General features: G+C 39.6%; 1 protein-coding gene across 7 annotated transcripts in view; it reads left to right on the top strand.

Moving 5' to 3' along the window:
- ENOX1 (ecto-NOX disulfide-thiol exchanger 1) overlaps positions 1 to 13607 on the top strand; it is a 361050-nt gene that overhangs the window by 191095 nt on the left and 156348 nt on the right. The window contains exon 1 of one of the 7 annotated variants that reach the window (XM_082057095.1): positions 9955 to 10061. The exons of the other annotated variants lie outside the window; for them this stretch is intronic. The gene's annotated coding sequence lies outside the window, so the exon portion shown is untranslated. Of the gene's footprint in view, positions 1 to 9954; positions 10062 to 13607 lie in introns of those variants that run through there. 7 annotated transcript variants of the gene reach the window in all.

The following is a 13607-nucleotide window of genomic DNA, read 5'->3' as shown; positions in this document are numbered from 1 at the left end:
TGATGGTAAAAACCATCAAACTGCAAAGGAAGTCCATGTTTTTTCCAAGGCTTGTTGCACCTGAATAAACCTTTGTGCCCTTCTCTGAAGAACAGAGTAGAAACTAGCACAGAACCAGAATAGTTTAACATAAATACTGTACATGGTTACTTCTGCCTACCTGTGCTTTTTGTTGGAACATCTGCTTTATAAGTAGTAATTTTATTCATGTGAGACAGGTCTTGCACAGTTCTGCAAGTTCTTCTGGGGAGAAGGAAAAAAAAATCCTGTGAAAACTGATGTTTCTTGCAAGAAACATATACAGTAAAGGCCAAAAGGATTTCATCAGTATTATTTACTTAGCCAGCAAAGCTGTTTATAAGTACCAATTACAGATCATTCTAAGCTTATAAAAGATAATGAAATAATTGTGACCAGATTGGTTAAGTTTCACTCTTACTTTCGTTCTGAACCTTGGCTTTCTTGGCTTCTGAATAAAGCTTTTGAGAAATAAAGCTTTGGCTTCACTAAACAAAGTGTTTTGTTTAGTTCAACTGTAAGCAGCCAAGATTGCAATTTTGGCAAGACAAACAATTTGTCTTCTCCCATGAAGCCTTTCTGAAGCATTTTCATGACAAAAATGTTGATGTTTTACACACACAGTTTACTCTTGGACAAGGACGGCTTTAAATAGTATTTAATTTTCAATAGCTTTTCCTCTACCTGCTTGTTGAAAAAAAAAGAAAAAAAAAAAAACAGACAACAATAATTATTTTGTTTTATTTTGTTTTAGAAATGTCTAATCTACTATGTATCTGTATGTTTTAATCTAACCATTTAACAGAATTACAATATTCTTAAGATCTTGCAGGTTATGACAGATGATGATTGGCACTTACTTATCATTAAGACATAAGGGATTTCCAAAAGCAGGGGATGTAGGTCCCCTTTGAAAGGTTTTTTCCTCCCTATTATTAAAGAGCAAACTACTTCAGAAGAGATGCACTCGCGCATGCTTTTGCTTACATAAAACCATATACTATGTTTATTTAAATAATGCTTATATATGTGTATGCCTTCCACAGAGACTGGGATTATCCAAAAGTCAGGGGGAGAATCCTTAAACCTGAAGTGCAGACACAAAACAATACCTAGGGAAAAAAAATGGTCTAATTTAACACACAGGACAGAGAAGACAGGAACACCTCAGCCAGATGTAGAAGTATCACTGTGCGGCTGGGAAATTACTGATACCTGGAGTGTCGAGTAAGCAGAGGGCAACGCAGAGCTAAGCCTTGCAGCAAGATACAAAATCAAGATAAATAATCTCACTTCTATCCATGGCTTCCTTGTCAGGCTGTCCTCTGATCCCTTTCTTTCCACTATTTTACAATAAATGTCTGCTTTCTAGAGAAGGGGGGAGATTCAGCTATAGCAAGTGTGAGTTTTTCCCCGCTTTTTATTTGCTAACTCTGTGGATCTGCTGATCATCTTTCTATTGTCTAGTCATTGCTTTTCTCTGTAGTTAAATTGTTTTCACCGCTTGTTCACCGATTGCATTGCAGGATGACAGTGTGTCCTCAGCACAAACTTTCTCAGCATGCTCGTGCTTTAGGAATAGCCTTCCAAGACTACATGTATATAATAAAATTATATGCCTTCTGTCACATGCCGTGGGTTTTCTGGCGTTTTCAAGAGGAAGATAGCTACTGCTTCTTCATTCTGGGGTCATGGTTTCACTGGGGCAAGTGTACACTGTAGCATTAGGAGCACTTGGCACACCTTGCCTTGTTAAAGATGAAGGCTGCATCATGAGTAATTATGCTGCCAGACAGCAAATTAGCGATTGATGCAAGATGGAGAGTTATAAATTATAATTCTACTGATAAGATGGGAGGTGATGCTTTAAGTATAAATCTAACAGTATTTCATAAAGTGGAAACATAGATTAACCACCACTATTCTAACTAAACACAAATAGAACTGCAAAATACAAATGCTCGTTATTGCTATGTTGGCTCTGCTATCAGTGACCAACTTGGAGATGGGGTGATTTACTTGGAGCTGATGTAAAACTGCTTGATTTAGAATTTTTTTTTTCCAGTTGTTCTCCTATAATGCAGGCAGGTGAAGGCGACTCATCTGTTCACTGCCACTTGGTTCACTGGGTGGGGAGAAGATGACATATTTTATCCGGTTACTGAGATATCAGTGTGTCATTTCACTCTGTGTGTAGCAATTAAAGCAAAGTGAATCATTTATTCAACAGATTCAGTCTCTTGTTCTGCCAATGGAAGTATTATTATCTCTGGTTTATTTTTTGTTTGAATTACCTGATGGCAGATTTTGCTCATCACTCCAGTTGCTCACGAACTGTAATTAGGTATCTTTGTGCACCATGCTAGCTAAAGAAGGTGCAGGGAGCCAGTTCCTTCACCAGTTTGTTTAATTACCTTTGTGTGCTGGCTCCAAAGGATTTTGGGAGCCCAGCCTCCCGTGCTTTGTCAAGCTGTGTAAATCCCATATCAATTATACCTCCTATTCTGGAAGCAAATCGTGGAGTGTACAAGCTTCGAATTTGCTTTGCATGACTATTTGTAGGAAGCAAACATAAAAGGAGTTTGTGTTCAGCCATAATACATTCATTGTTCATTTGAAGTGAATATTTATAACTTTCTTTTTACTGTTTACCTGACACTACTAGCAATTAATTTGGTATTCAGTTAATTCTGCACAGCCTGTGCCTGGTCAGGATTTTCTGTCTCTGTGTTTCCAATACATTTCCTACACACTATTTTGTCCTTAATGCCTTTATAGCTTGTTTATTGGAAAAAGGTTTTTAATTATTTTTCAAGAGTATTGGAGACCTGATTTACTGAGCAATTGCTAGATATACTAGGGAGACACATTCACCTGATAAATGTGATAGTTAACTGAGCAACAAAATTGCCTCATGAAGAAGCAGCTGTACACAGAGTTGAAGTGGTAAGAAAGTTTGAAGGAATGTGAAGAAAATATTTTAAGAAATAAAATAAGGTACCCATCAGTCTGAAGGCTAAGTATAAATATACAGTGTTAGCTTGCTGGTTATTTGGTTGGTTGGTCTGTTAGTTATGTGTGTATGTGCATAGACATGCCTGTATTTATTAGGAGACTATATAGGCTTGACTGAAACCTACTGCATTGGAGTGATGGGATATTGAAGGACTGCAGAAAAAATGAGGGGGTTGGGTCCTTCAGATGTTTGTTGGAGATGAAATTGCACTGCAGCCAGCACTTTAATTGCATGCGGTGTTGGCGTCCAGCTTCAGTGCTAATGTGTGCTCTTGTAAACAGATCCATCCTTTGGGAAACAGGTCTTTTCTCAGAGAGAGGAAGGGAGAAGAGAAGTTTGACACACTTTAGTTGGCAGAGCTCACAATGGGATATTTTTTGCTCCTATCAGCAGCACTTAGGTTCTCAGTTTGCAGGCTTGTGGTCAGCTTAAAGGATCAGACTTGCATGATCACCACACAGTTTTAGTATGAGATACTTCCACTCATCCATTTGGATGGGATCTTCCCTCCTTTTTACAAGCAGCATTTGCAAAGAGAGATGTCACAGTGGGGCCTCAGCAGAAACTCATTACTAGATCACAGGGTTTCATTCCTGTGGTGGGTTCTGGCATCCCTCCATAAGGAGGTTAGTGGGGACATGGTGCACTGAGGCCAAAAAGTGGCACAGCAGCAGGTACACAGAAGAGGAGAGTTGAAATGTGAATGCTAGAGCAAATACAACTCAGCTGGCATCTCCATCATGTAATTTCCAGCTTTGCTTATATGATGGATATCTACTCACAAAACTGAAAACACAGAATGTTTCAAACTAGTGGCATGTTGTAAACCATCCTACTCACGAGCTTAGTGGCCCACTTATAGCCCACCACAACCCCCCTGTTTTCAAGTCAGGGCTGGTGGCTTTGTGTTCACTCATGCACTCACTCATGCATCACTGGGGGCAGGAGATTTTCTTTCCAAAAGGAAAGATGGACTGACTTTTTTAGCAGAAAGTTGCATTCTTGTTTGTATGCTTTTAACCAGACAAGAGCTGTACAGAATAGAGAGAGTTCAGCTTGGGAAAACAAACTGGTTTCTATGCCACGCAATCTCTTTGGGAGCAAAGAGTAGGAAGAATGATAAGATACTTTGCCAAGATCAAAAGCAAGTGAAACTGGGCTGGACACATTGCTGGAAGTTTAAGAGATTTTGAGAAAAATAGGGAAGAAATTAACATACACCTATTTAGAAGAGGAAAATGCTCTTGTGAGTGATGAGCTCCATGCAGCACCTTCACCAGTTCAGCTCATCTCCATTGTGACAAGTAACTTGGACATTTCTTTGCAAAGCATTTTTAAGCATTTTTAATTCCTTGCCTCGCTAACATGATGGACATATAAATTACTTTAATTACGCTTTGAATGTTTATTTCTAAGTCAGGAGGGATGCTGGTTTGATGGTTAGAGAATCAAACTAGAATTCAGCATACCTGGATTCATTTCAAATTCCTTTGCTTTAGCAAGTCTTTAGCAGGTGACTTTTTTATTTTTTTTTTTAATATGTGCCTCATTTTACTGCCTGCAAAAAGGAATTAATGATCCTTGTATTCCACCCATACCACCCTTCCTTACTGATTTAGCCAGTAGGATTTCTGGGGCTGTCATGTTTGTGCCTTGGGTCAGCAGTGCTCCAGCGCTTCTGGACCACATCAGCCCTCTGTTTCAAAAGCTTTAGCCTTGCCTGACTTGGAGGGACATTTCCCAGCGATGTGTGGATTTGGGCTTTATTTGTCTTGTGTTATCTTTCATATAGCACCTTTCTTAGATGTATTTTGTAGAAGTCCCGGGGCACTGGATCCAGCTTGGTGGCTGTGCAGGAGGGTTCTGAGCATTTCAGGTCGCCTTGTGGGAGCCTAAGACAGACCCAAATTCAACAGACTGGTTGAGGACCTGCTTAATCTCTGCCTATTCCACAAATCCTTTAAACATAAACATGTGCCGAAGTGTTTGAATGTAAATGAGTGAGCTCCAAAATGTGTTCATGTGCTTTGTTAGGTAAGGATCAGTATTTCTCTCTGAAATAATTCATTATAGGATTATAGCATTAGTGCTGCTTGCATTTTTAGGGAAGAGACTTGACACTTTGCTATGGGTATGGCAGCCAAAATAGGCAAAACCAGAACGTATATTTTTTTTAATTGCTTCCTGACATGTAAAGCAGGTTATTTAGTGTGATAATTTGCATATGTATTATAGATTAATGCTATCAAGCTAAACTATGTGATGGCAACCACTGACACTAATCTTGTGTTCTTTATTCTTCAAAACCAACAGAAGTCATCTGCTTTAAATTGTTCTTTCTCTGAAGAACCTGCTGCTTAATGCAAGCTACTTTCACTGTATTGTTGACCCTTTTTTTTTTAAGTACAATTTAAGAAGCATGTCAAAATAAGGGAGTTGAAGTGGTATAGGTGATGTGTTCCAATGCAAACAGTTCTCCTGCTTTTTTAAGAAAACTCTCTAATGATTTAAGAAATTTCTGATTTTAAAAATAGCAAATAAAGTATTATACTATCGCCTTTGAAACTTTCGGAGTTTAATGTAATTTAACAGATGGTCATTTATATGTGATTGCAACTTGTCGTAAACCTAATGCTGTGCAGCTGATAAACAGCATCAGAAAAAAATGGGAGTTCCAAAGTGCACGCAGTCAAAGCATCCCAGCCTGCACGCATCAGCTCCTGTATAAATCACACATGGAAAACTACCAAGCCCAGGCTTTTTAAATGCTTGAGACAGAACAGTGTATGAAGCAAATGCAGCAGCTGAAGTTTGTAAAAGCAACTCTTGTCCAATAATATGTATACATACATGTGTATATACATATATGCATACATACATATATGTATTCATATACTGTATGATATGTAACTAGACCCAATACGGAAGTGTGAATGGCAAAAGTTCTGTACATCTGCCTTTTGTAAAACTGCTTTCCTGAACTGCTGAGCTCTGTTTGGTCATTTCTATCCTCAGACTTACCAGTCACATTTGCAATGCTCAGCCCTTTCCTAGCATCATGTTGAAAGGAAAATTTGGCATAATTTCCTTCTTTGTAACTGAGGGCCTTCCCCCAACTTGCTTGACACAGATATGGTCCTTGGCAGTCCCTGAAAAGGATTCAAATCCCTCCCTACCATCTTCATCCCTTGTATTTTTTCCAGGTGAACGCACTGCAACTCGCCCAACAAAGTAGAATTATTATTTTTCTTTCCAGGACCCAAGTATGAATATTTCTGGTAGGTGGCACGTCACAGAAAGATGTTTACCAAATTTTGCTGCCTCTTTCCTTCGATATGGGAAAGCATTTTGCTGAAATGGGAAAACTAAATGAATAGAGCCTGCCAGTCCTGCACACCTCATGTCTGTGAGCATCCCCACCCGGGGAATGTGGGCTGTGTTACCAACCCAAGGGAATGGGGTCTTTGTTGAAATGTTGGCAGCACATCACTGGACTTGTTGTCATTACAGATGGAGCACTTTGCTGAACAGATGGACTCTCAGCTTTCTGAAAGAAAGGGAAGGTACTTGATGTACCACAGTGGGAAAGGAAGGGGGTATTCCAGGCATGTGGAAAGGCAGGAAAGAAGGCACGTTCTGCATTTTTTGGTGCACTCGGAGCCTAGCAACCTCTCTCTGGCAAACTACAGAAAGCACAAGCATGGTGCTCTGGGTGAAGGGACTGTAACAGACATGGAGGAAATAATTTGCACAGAAGCAATGAAAATGAAGCCAGTCTAGAAAAAAACTGCTCTCCTGAGCAGGTAACTGAGTATTATGTGCCAGAGCTGGGCAAGTGCTCCTACCCGAGATCAGAGGTGCACTCTGTTAAGGCACAGGACTAGTGCCAGAACAGCATAACTGGAACAGAGGACAAGTTCATATCTTAAGGTTGCCTGCCACTGTGAAGCCAAGAATCCCCATTTTCCAGCAGTGTATGCATCCATTTCAAACTGTGGTGGCACAGTTTGGACAGTGACATCCTTCAGAGACCATACTGCCTCTTTTCTCACACTCTTCTTCCTCCCCTTCTTGCCTCCCCATCTTGTTCATAACTCACTTCCATCTTAATGTTAGGGCAGGATCAGTTCTGTGAAACACCCAAGAGCCTGCAATCCTGATTTGAAATGATGTTATCTGATCCAATATTTACTGCTAAAATCTTAATGTGATTGCCAAGTGGAATGTGATAAAGAAGTGGCATGAACTGAAAGGATTGATGGTATTTTGGTGTTGTGTACTATCTCACTACAACTTTTCAGTCACTTCACATACACACATATACAGTTAGCAGAAATATTGTACTTTATTGTGGTACAATTTAGGATATGATGACATTGGACTTCAAGACTGAAGAATTATTTTTACCTCTTAGCTTAATTAGACAATTCAACACCTCTTGAATGCAGATGTTAAAGCTGTTTAGCAATAGAAAGGATAGCAAAGGCCTTGGAAATCCAGATTTTCTGAGAAAAAAAAAAAATAAACAACAAATGTGAGAAAGGGCAAAAATGTCAATGTCCTTTCAAAGAGTGATTCACTACTGCAAGCAGCTGTGCAGAATATCAGCTTCTCAAATAATGGTTCTGGCTTTTGTTAATACTCAAGGTTGTGTCTCCAGCAACAGAAAAGTCTAAAGTCTTTTCCCTGAAAAATAAAGTGAACTGGATTACATACCCACTTGGGCACCAAGTGTGCTCCATTGTCCAGGACCAAATTTTTAAGGAGGCTCTGAGATAAAATAAACAAGGAGGAATCCCATCATTGAATTTTAGTATGAACATTTTTCAGATCATTGTGCCTGGATCTCTGCCAGTTTCAGCCCTATAATAAATTAATTCCAATCCACACAAAAGAGAAGGGGAAAAAAAAACCAACACTCACAACTTGTACAAGTCAAAAACACTGGACAATTTTTATGGGGAAACAAATGGCCAAGAATAATTTATGGGCAAAGTAATTATCTAAAGAGGAGTGGGATCTTCTCTCTAATTGGAAACGATAACATTTTGCAGCCTTGCTAAACACAGTATAGGAGGAGCACCAGCATTTTGCTTTACCAACCTGGTTAATCTGACTATAAAGTTAAGATGTTGCTTCCTCTTGTTTTATCTCTCCTTACACCCAGTACTGCAATTCAGCCCACTTCCCTCTGTGGCAAAATCTAATCTGGCTGCCACAGGACCTGTGAAATTCATGGAGATGATGAGCCAGGATCTGCTTTCTGCATTGTATGTCTGGCTTTATTGAATCTCTAGTCACCCTCAAATAATAAATATTTCATATATCGGACAGGTGAAAGGTTTCATTCAGCTGCGGATCTGCTTCCAAGGCAACCGACTCCAGTCATTTGAACAGTTTAAACATGTAGAAAACAAAGCTTGCTTTCTGGTTTTCTCCTCTGATTTTGTATGTAAAGCATTATCCGTCTCCCTCCTGTCCCTCCTACAAGCAGATACAGAAAAGCTGATAGCATTAACAAGTAATTCTAAACAATTTATAACCTAAATGTATTCTCTCTTCCAGTCAAGATGTGATGAAAAATGCCATTTCATTTTACAAACATAGAATAAATACCTAGAGATATGAAATTGTCTGGCTTAGCAACTATAAATACTCCGTAAGCAAAAAATGTATGCAACCACAGGACTACATTATACTTTACAGTATGTTTCTCCACTACAGTGGGGGTTTCCTTAATACTGTTATCCAGTAATTCTGTTATACAGTTGTTTGGGTTTTTTTTTGGAGCAGGGACAGTACACCAGGTCTTTGTTTGAGAAAGTTACTGAGGAGACTATTAGCAAGATGTTTTCAGCCGTGTCTGATTTCTGCTGATTTCAGTACTTGTGACAGATCCTCTTCTGGAAAATGTCTGCTGAATCCTTCACATCTTGCAGCTGAACAAGCTCTTCTGAAGTATAGAGTTACTTGTTCTTCCTCTACACATGTCCAAGCGTAATGGGCAGCTGCCCTCCCTCCTCCTCTGGAGCCCTCACTATGTCTGGACTTTCTGACTCGTGCTGTGTTCCACACCCAGCTCTAGACCAATGTCTACAACCACTGCTGATGACTTCAACAAGTGCTTCTCTTTCCTGCCTACTGTGTCAATTGTGATGAAAGGAGAAATCGATTGGAGCAGTGGCAAAATTTTTGTAGGCAGACTCCAAGTAAAGGGATTTTCTACCATCTCGTATCAGGCTTAGAGACATTTTTAATTGCATCTGATCTTCTGTATGGATGTTTCCTCAATGTAATCATGGAAGAATGGTGGCATTTCTCCAGAAGGCACACAGCTGTTTTAGGAAATAAGATGGATAATACATCTTGGGGTGAGATTGATGGCTTTGAGGTATTCTGATGATAATCTATGCATAGGTGGTTTATTTGATCTCTCTGTTCGCTCTTTCTAGTCATCGTACAGGTGCTTGCAGTAGTGCTCTATTGGGGACTAGGAGGACATTTAGATCAGTTCAGGAAGACTGATATGACATACACGACTGGCATTTTGTGTTTAGGGGGGAAGATGGGATGTGCGTACAGTTTGTGACAGGCACCTTTGTGCCTGGTAGCCCTGTGGCTGATTCCCCGATTAGAAACAGTTAAACCATATCTGACCTTGCACCCCTCTCCCTTCTGTTTCCAGGCATATAGATTTTAACCAGCAGGTCTCTGGTTAACCCCTCCTCACTGCTGTTTATTTCCTGCCACTCCGCAGACACACCACTGAGCGTTAAGTATGTGAACTCAAAGACGCTCCCTCTCTCCTGTACAGTCTTAATAGCAAACAGTCACGAGCTGGGCTTCTCCAGGCAGAATTATTTCTACCTAAGAAATATAGGCTTCAGGAGTATGCCCTTTCTCTCACCCTTTTCAGATTGCATTAAAAGCATCCACTTCAAGAAACTACAACTGTGTTTATTCGAGTGTTGAATTTGGAAGTAGTGCCAGGATCCCTGCCACGGCACGCTTGAACCGTGAAGCCCAGGTCAGTTCCATTTTTTGGTTTTCATGTACTGGTAACAGCACTGCAGTGGTTTGAGCTTCCAGGTCTCTGTGGGAGTGATACTTCTTTTAACATGCAGAAAACATCATATTTGATTTTATAACCTTACCTTTTGTTCTTTTGTGGGGTTTTTTTGTACTACTAAACCAAAATGTCAGAGTGGCATGTCAGTAAACACAATGCATCCAAAAGCATCATGCTGACAGGCTTGAAAACTAAATGTTCTATTTTAAACAGGTGGGGACAGCTCAGGTTTTCCTTCCTGCCCACCAGGCTATCCCTGGACCTGAGGGGACAGCTGTGCTTAATCTGCCTTTTGCTCCGTCACTGTGACTGCTGGCTATTGCACTATATAACGTGCTTTTGAGCTGTGGGAAGATAACAAGTTTCAATCAGTGTTCACTGAGGTTGACCTTGTGACTCAAAGGCTACTGACTCAATAGCTCCTTAGTTTTGCCAGTGAATCAACCCTTTCTCTCTCTTCCAGTCTTCTATAGTATTAGGGATTTTGTAGGTTTATCTTATTGCTGGAGAAAAAAGTGCTAGGGCAGCTATTGCACTGTCTGCAACTGATGAGTTGTTACGAGGGTTGCCTGGGGTACTCTTTGAGGAGTCTGTTTTTGTTAATGAGTCTACTCTAGATCTCAGACTCCAAATTTCACCCAAACTGAGCAAGCATTTTAGAAATTTCGTGTGTGTAGTCTTTCATTGCAAGGCAGATTTGCACAGGGACAATCAAAAGTAGCAAGGTTTGGTAGCTGCAGTGTTTGTTCCCCTCAAATATATGTTGGTTGACTCTATTTGAAGGCTGTATATTTGGAGAACGTCTGGAGGTAGCAATGCTTTTTTGTGCAAGGAAATTTGTTGTTTTACTGTGGTGTGGATTCGGCTTTCCTTTTATTTCTGTCCCGATCCCCAGTGGTTGTAAGCTTTGATGCTGCTAGAGTGCTCCTGGAGTAAATGTTCCTCTCCATGAAAGTTACGCTGCTGTTATTTTTTGTATGTTTCATACAATGGGTGATGAATAATCTGGAATATACCCAAACATGGGCTTTTCATCACTAAGAATCCTGCAGTTAGAGACATTGTCCCCTTCCATCACAAAATAAGAGTCCTGAGAACAAATACCATCCCCAGCTCCAAGTCTTCTCCCGCTCTTCCATGGCACATTGAGTTAATCTGCTTCTAAGTACGTTTCCCTTCTTTACAACTTTTCTTTCTTTGTGCATTTGTTCCTTGCCTAATTATTTTAGGTCGGGTCTGCAACAGCCGAACACTATACAGTAAAGGTAGTGCTCTGTGATCTTCATGCAGCAGGAAAATTTGTATGAAAAGATAAATATCTTTTTTTAGGTATTATATTTATTGAAGACAAAGGGGAGATAACTTTTGAGTGACTGAAAATTTTGTAACTGCACCACTGATGTTTAATTGATATTGGCAGCCAAGAAGCGCCTTTCTGGATTAACCAGACACTCTGCTTCAGGGATATGCATAGGTGGCAGAAAGTGATAAAGCTGGTGAAAACGCACCACTGGGAACATGTAATGGGATCTTTCCTGTGATATGCAAATTATGCTGCCAAGTTGCTGTATAAACAATTCATGGGAGAAGTGGTGAGAGGTAGTTAAATAGCTGGATCACATATCAAAAATAAAATCCAACACTGGGAATGGAAAAATGCGTCAAAAGAGTGGTTTTGCTTTTTAAAATAAATAAATAATAAGAAAATAAATCTTTGCCCAAAGCATGTAGTTGCACTAAAGAGTAAATAGCAAATGATTTATTACAATTGTTGCAGTTCAGAGTAAACGAGCATTTAGAAAACCAGCGTGCATACAGTTTGTGAAAAACAAGACTTTTCCTAGTACAAGTAATCTAGCCAATAATTCTACTTTTGTCTTGTTTTGGGTTTTTTTCCTTTTTTATTTTTTTTTTACCTGAGAAAAAAGATTACTTCCCAAATGTCAATTTGGTTACTTTTCAGGCAGAGGACATGCACTGCTTACTTTCCTGTGATAAAACAAATCCTGCCATTTCTATTCTAAGCATGAGCAATGATCTCAGGCAGCCCAGCAAACCATATATCAGGGTCACATACAACCATAGATCAATGAGTGTGTGCAAACCGTATTGACCCCAGCAGAAGCTGAGCTCATGGCTTCAGTCTGGATTTCCATTTTCTATATTTTATACTGTATGAGGAAATGATTCCAGCTGATAACACTCCGATAAATCAAAGATTACTCTTTCACAAATGGCATCAAAGCCCTCATTGACATCGTATCCAACCACATTGTTTTTCCACAGAGGTCAATCCCTGTAGCATTTGTTTTCACGCAGCCCCTTCCTCTACCTGCTGTTCATTTAAGATCTGATGTGGCTCAGTTGAAACCAACTGAGAAGCCCCTGATTAACTTCAGTGGGAGCTGAATCACGCACTGAAGTCCTAAGGGGCCAGCAGTAGAAAATTTAAGAAGAGAGCAGGGAATATTAAAGTATCATGAGACAAATGAAATATTTTTGGCTTGTGACTTTCTTTTGTTTTGCTATGTAACAGGAATGATACTCTAGATAGAGCTGTACAGTCATAATAAACAGATCCCGCATTCAACGAATATATCTGATTCTATTCTTGTGTTTAATCACCCACTAAAGCTGTGTCAGATGCTCTTCCACTAGGAACAATATCTCCTAATTAACTGTAATTAAGGTATATTATAACAACAGGATGTGAAACTAGATGGATCTGTCTCTTGATATTTCAAATTTGGATTTTTTTTTTTCTGCCAAGTCTCTTAATATGCTTCAATTAATGATAACAGAGGCCAGGCCATTCTCAGTGATGGGTATGCACACGCGAATCTCAGTCCCTCAGAGATAAGAGGGAACATGAGTCTTTCCACTGTTAAACCCCCTTAGAAACACATATGGACCCCAATTTAGCTGTATTTACTAGCCCAGGTGTTGATCACTAGGAGGCCAAGGGTCAAAGCTTGATTGCCTTATGCTGGAAAGTGCAAAAACTGTGCTGGAAATGACACAAAAATCTATTTCCTTGTCTGCGAGTTTTTCAGAGGATCTGTTGGCATTCGTAGCAGGTATGGCATCTCTTTTCATTTACTAAGAAACAATATGAGGCTGTTTTATTCATACACTATTTGAACAAGCAAATTTTTAACTTCAGTGCCCAACAAAGGGGTTTGATTATCATCTAGAAAATTACTGCTTTTCCTCTGAGCTGTGGCAGACATCAAGGCATCACCAACTGATAAACATTTGGAGAGTTAATCAGTAGTATAGCTTAGATATAGTCTTTGTATAAGTAGCTTAACAATTAAGACTTTTTAAACTATTCCTGAATGAAAGAAAATTGCCAGTTTAAAAGATAATTTCCTAGCTCAGGCATTTCCGGCCATGTAATTAAACTGAATATGCTGCTGCCTTGCCCGTAGCCACAGTTGTCCTAAAGAAGATTGACAACATTGAATTTCTACCCATGCTGAAATCTTGTTTGTACCCTGAAAT

The sequence above is a fragment of the Streptopelia decaocto genome (genome assembly GCF_964273445.1).
Source record: "Streptopelia decaocto genome assembly, chromosome: 1".
Classification (NCBI taxonomy): Eukaryota; Metazoa; Chordata; class Aves; order Columbiformes; family Columbidae; genus Streptopelia; species Streptopelia decaocto.
This window is presented reverse-complemented; position numbering and strand designations above follow the sequence as displayed.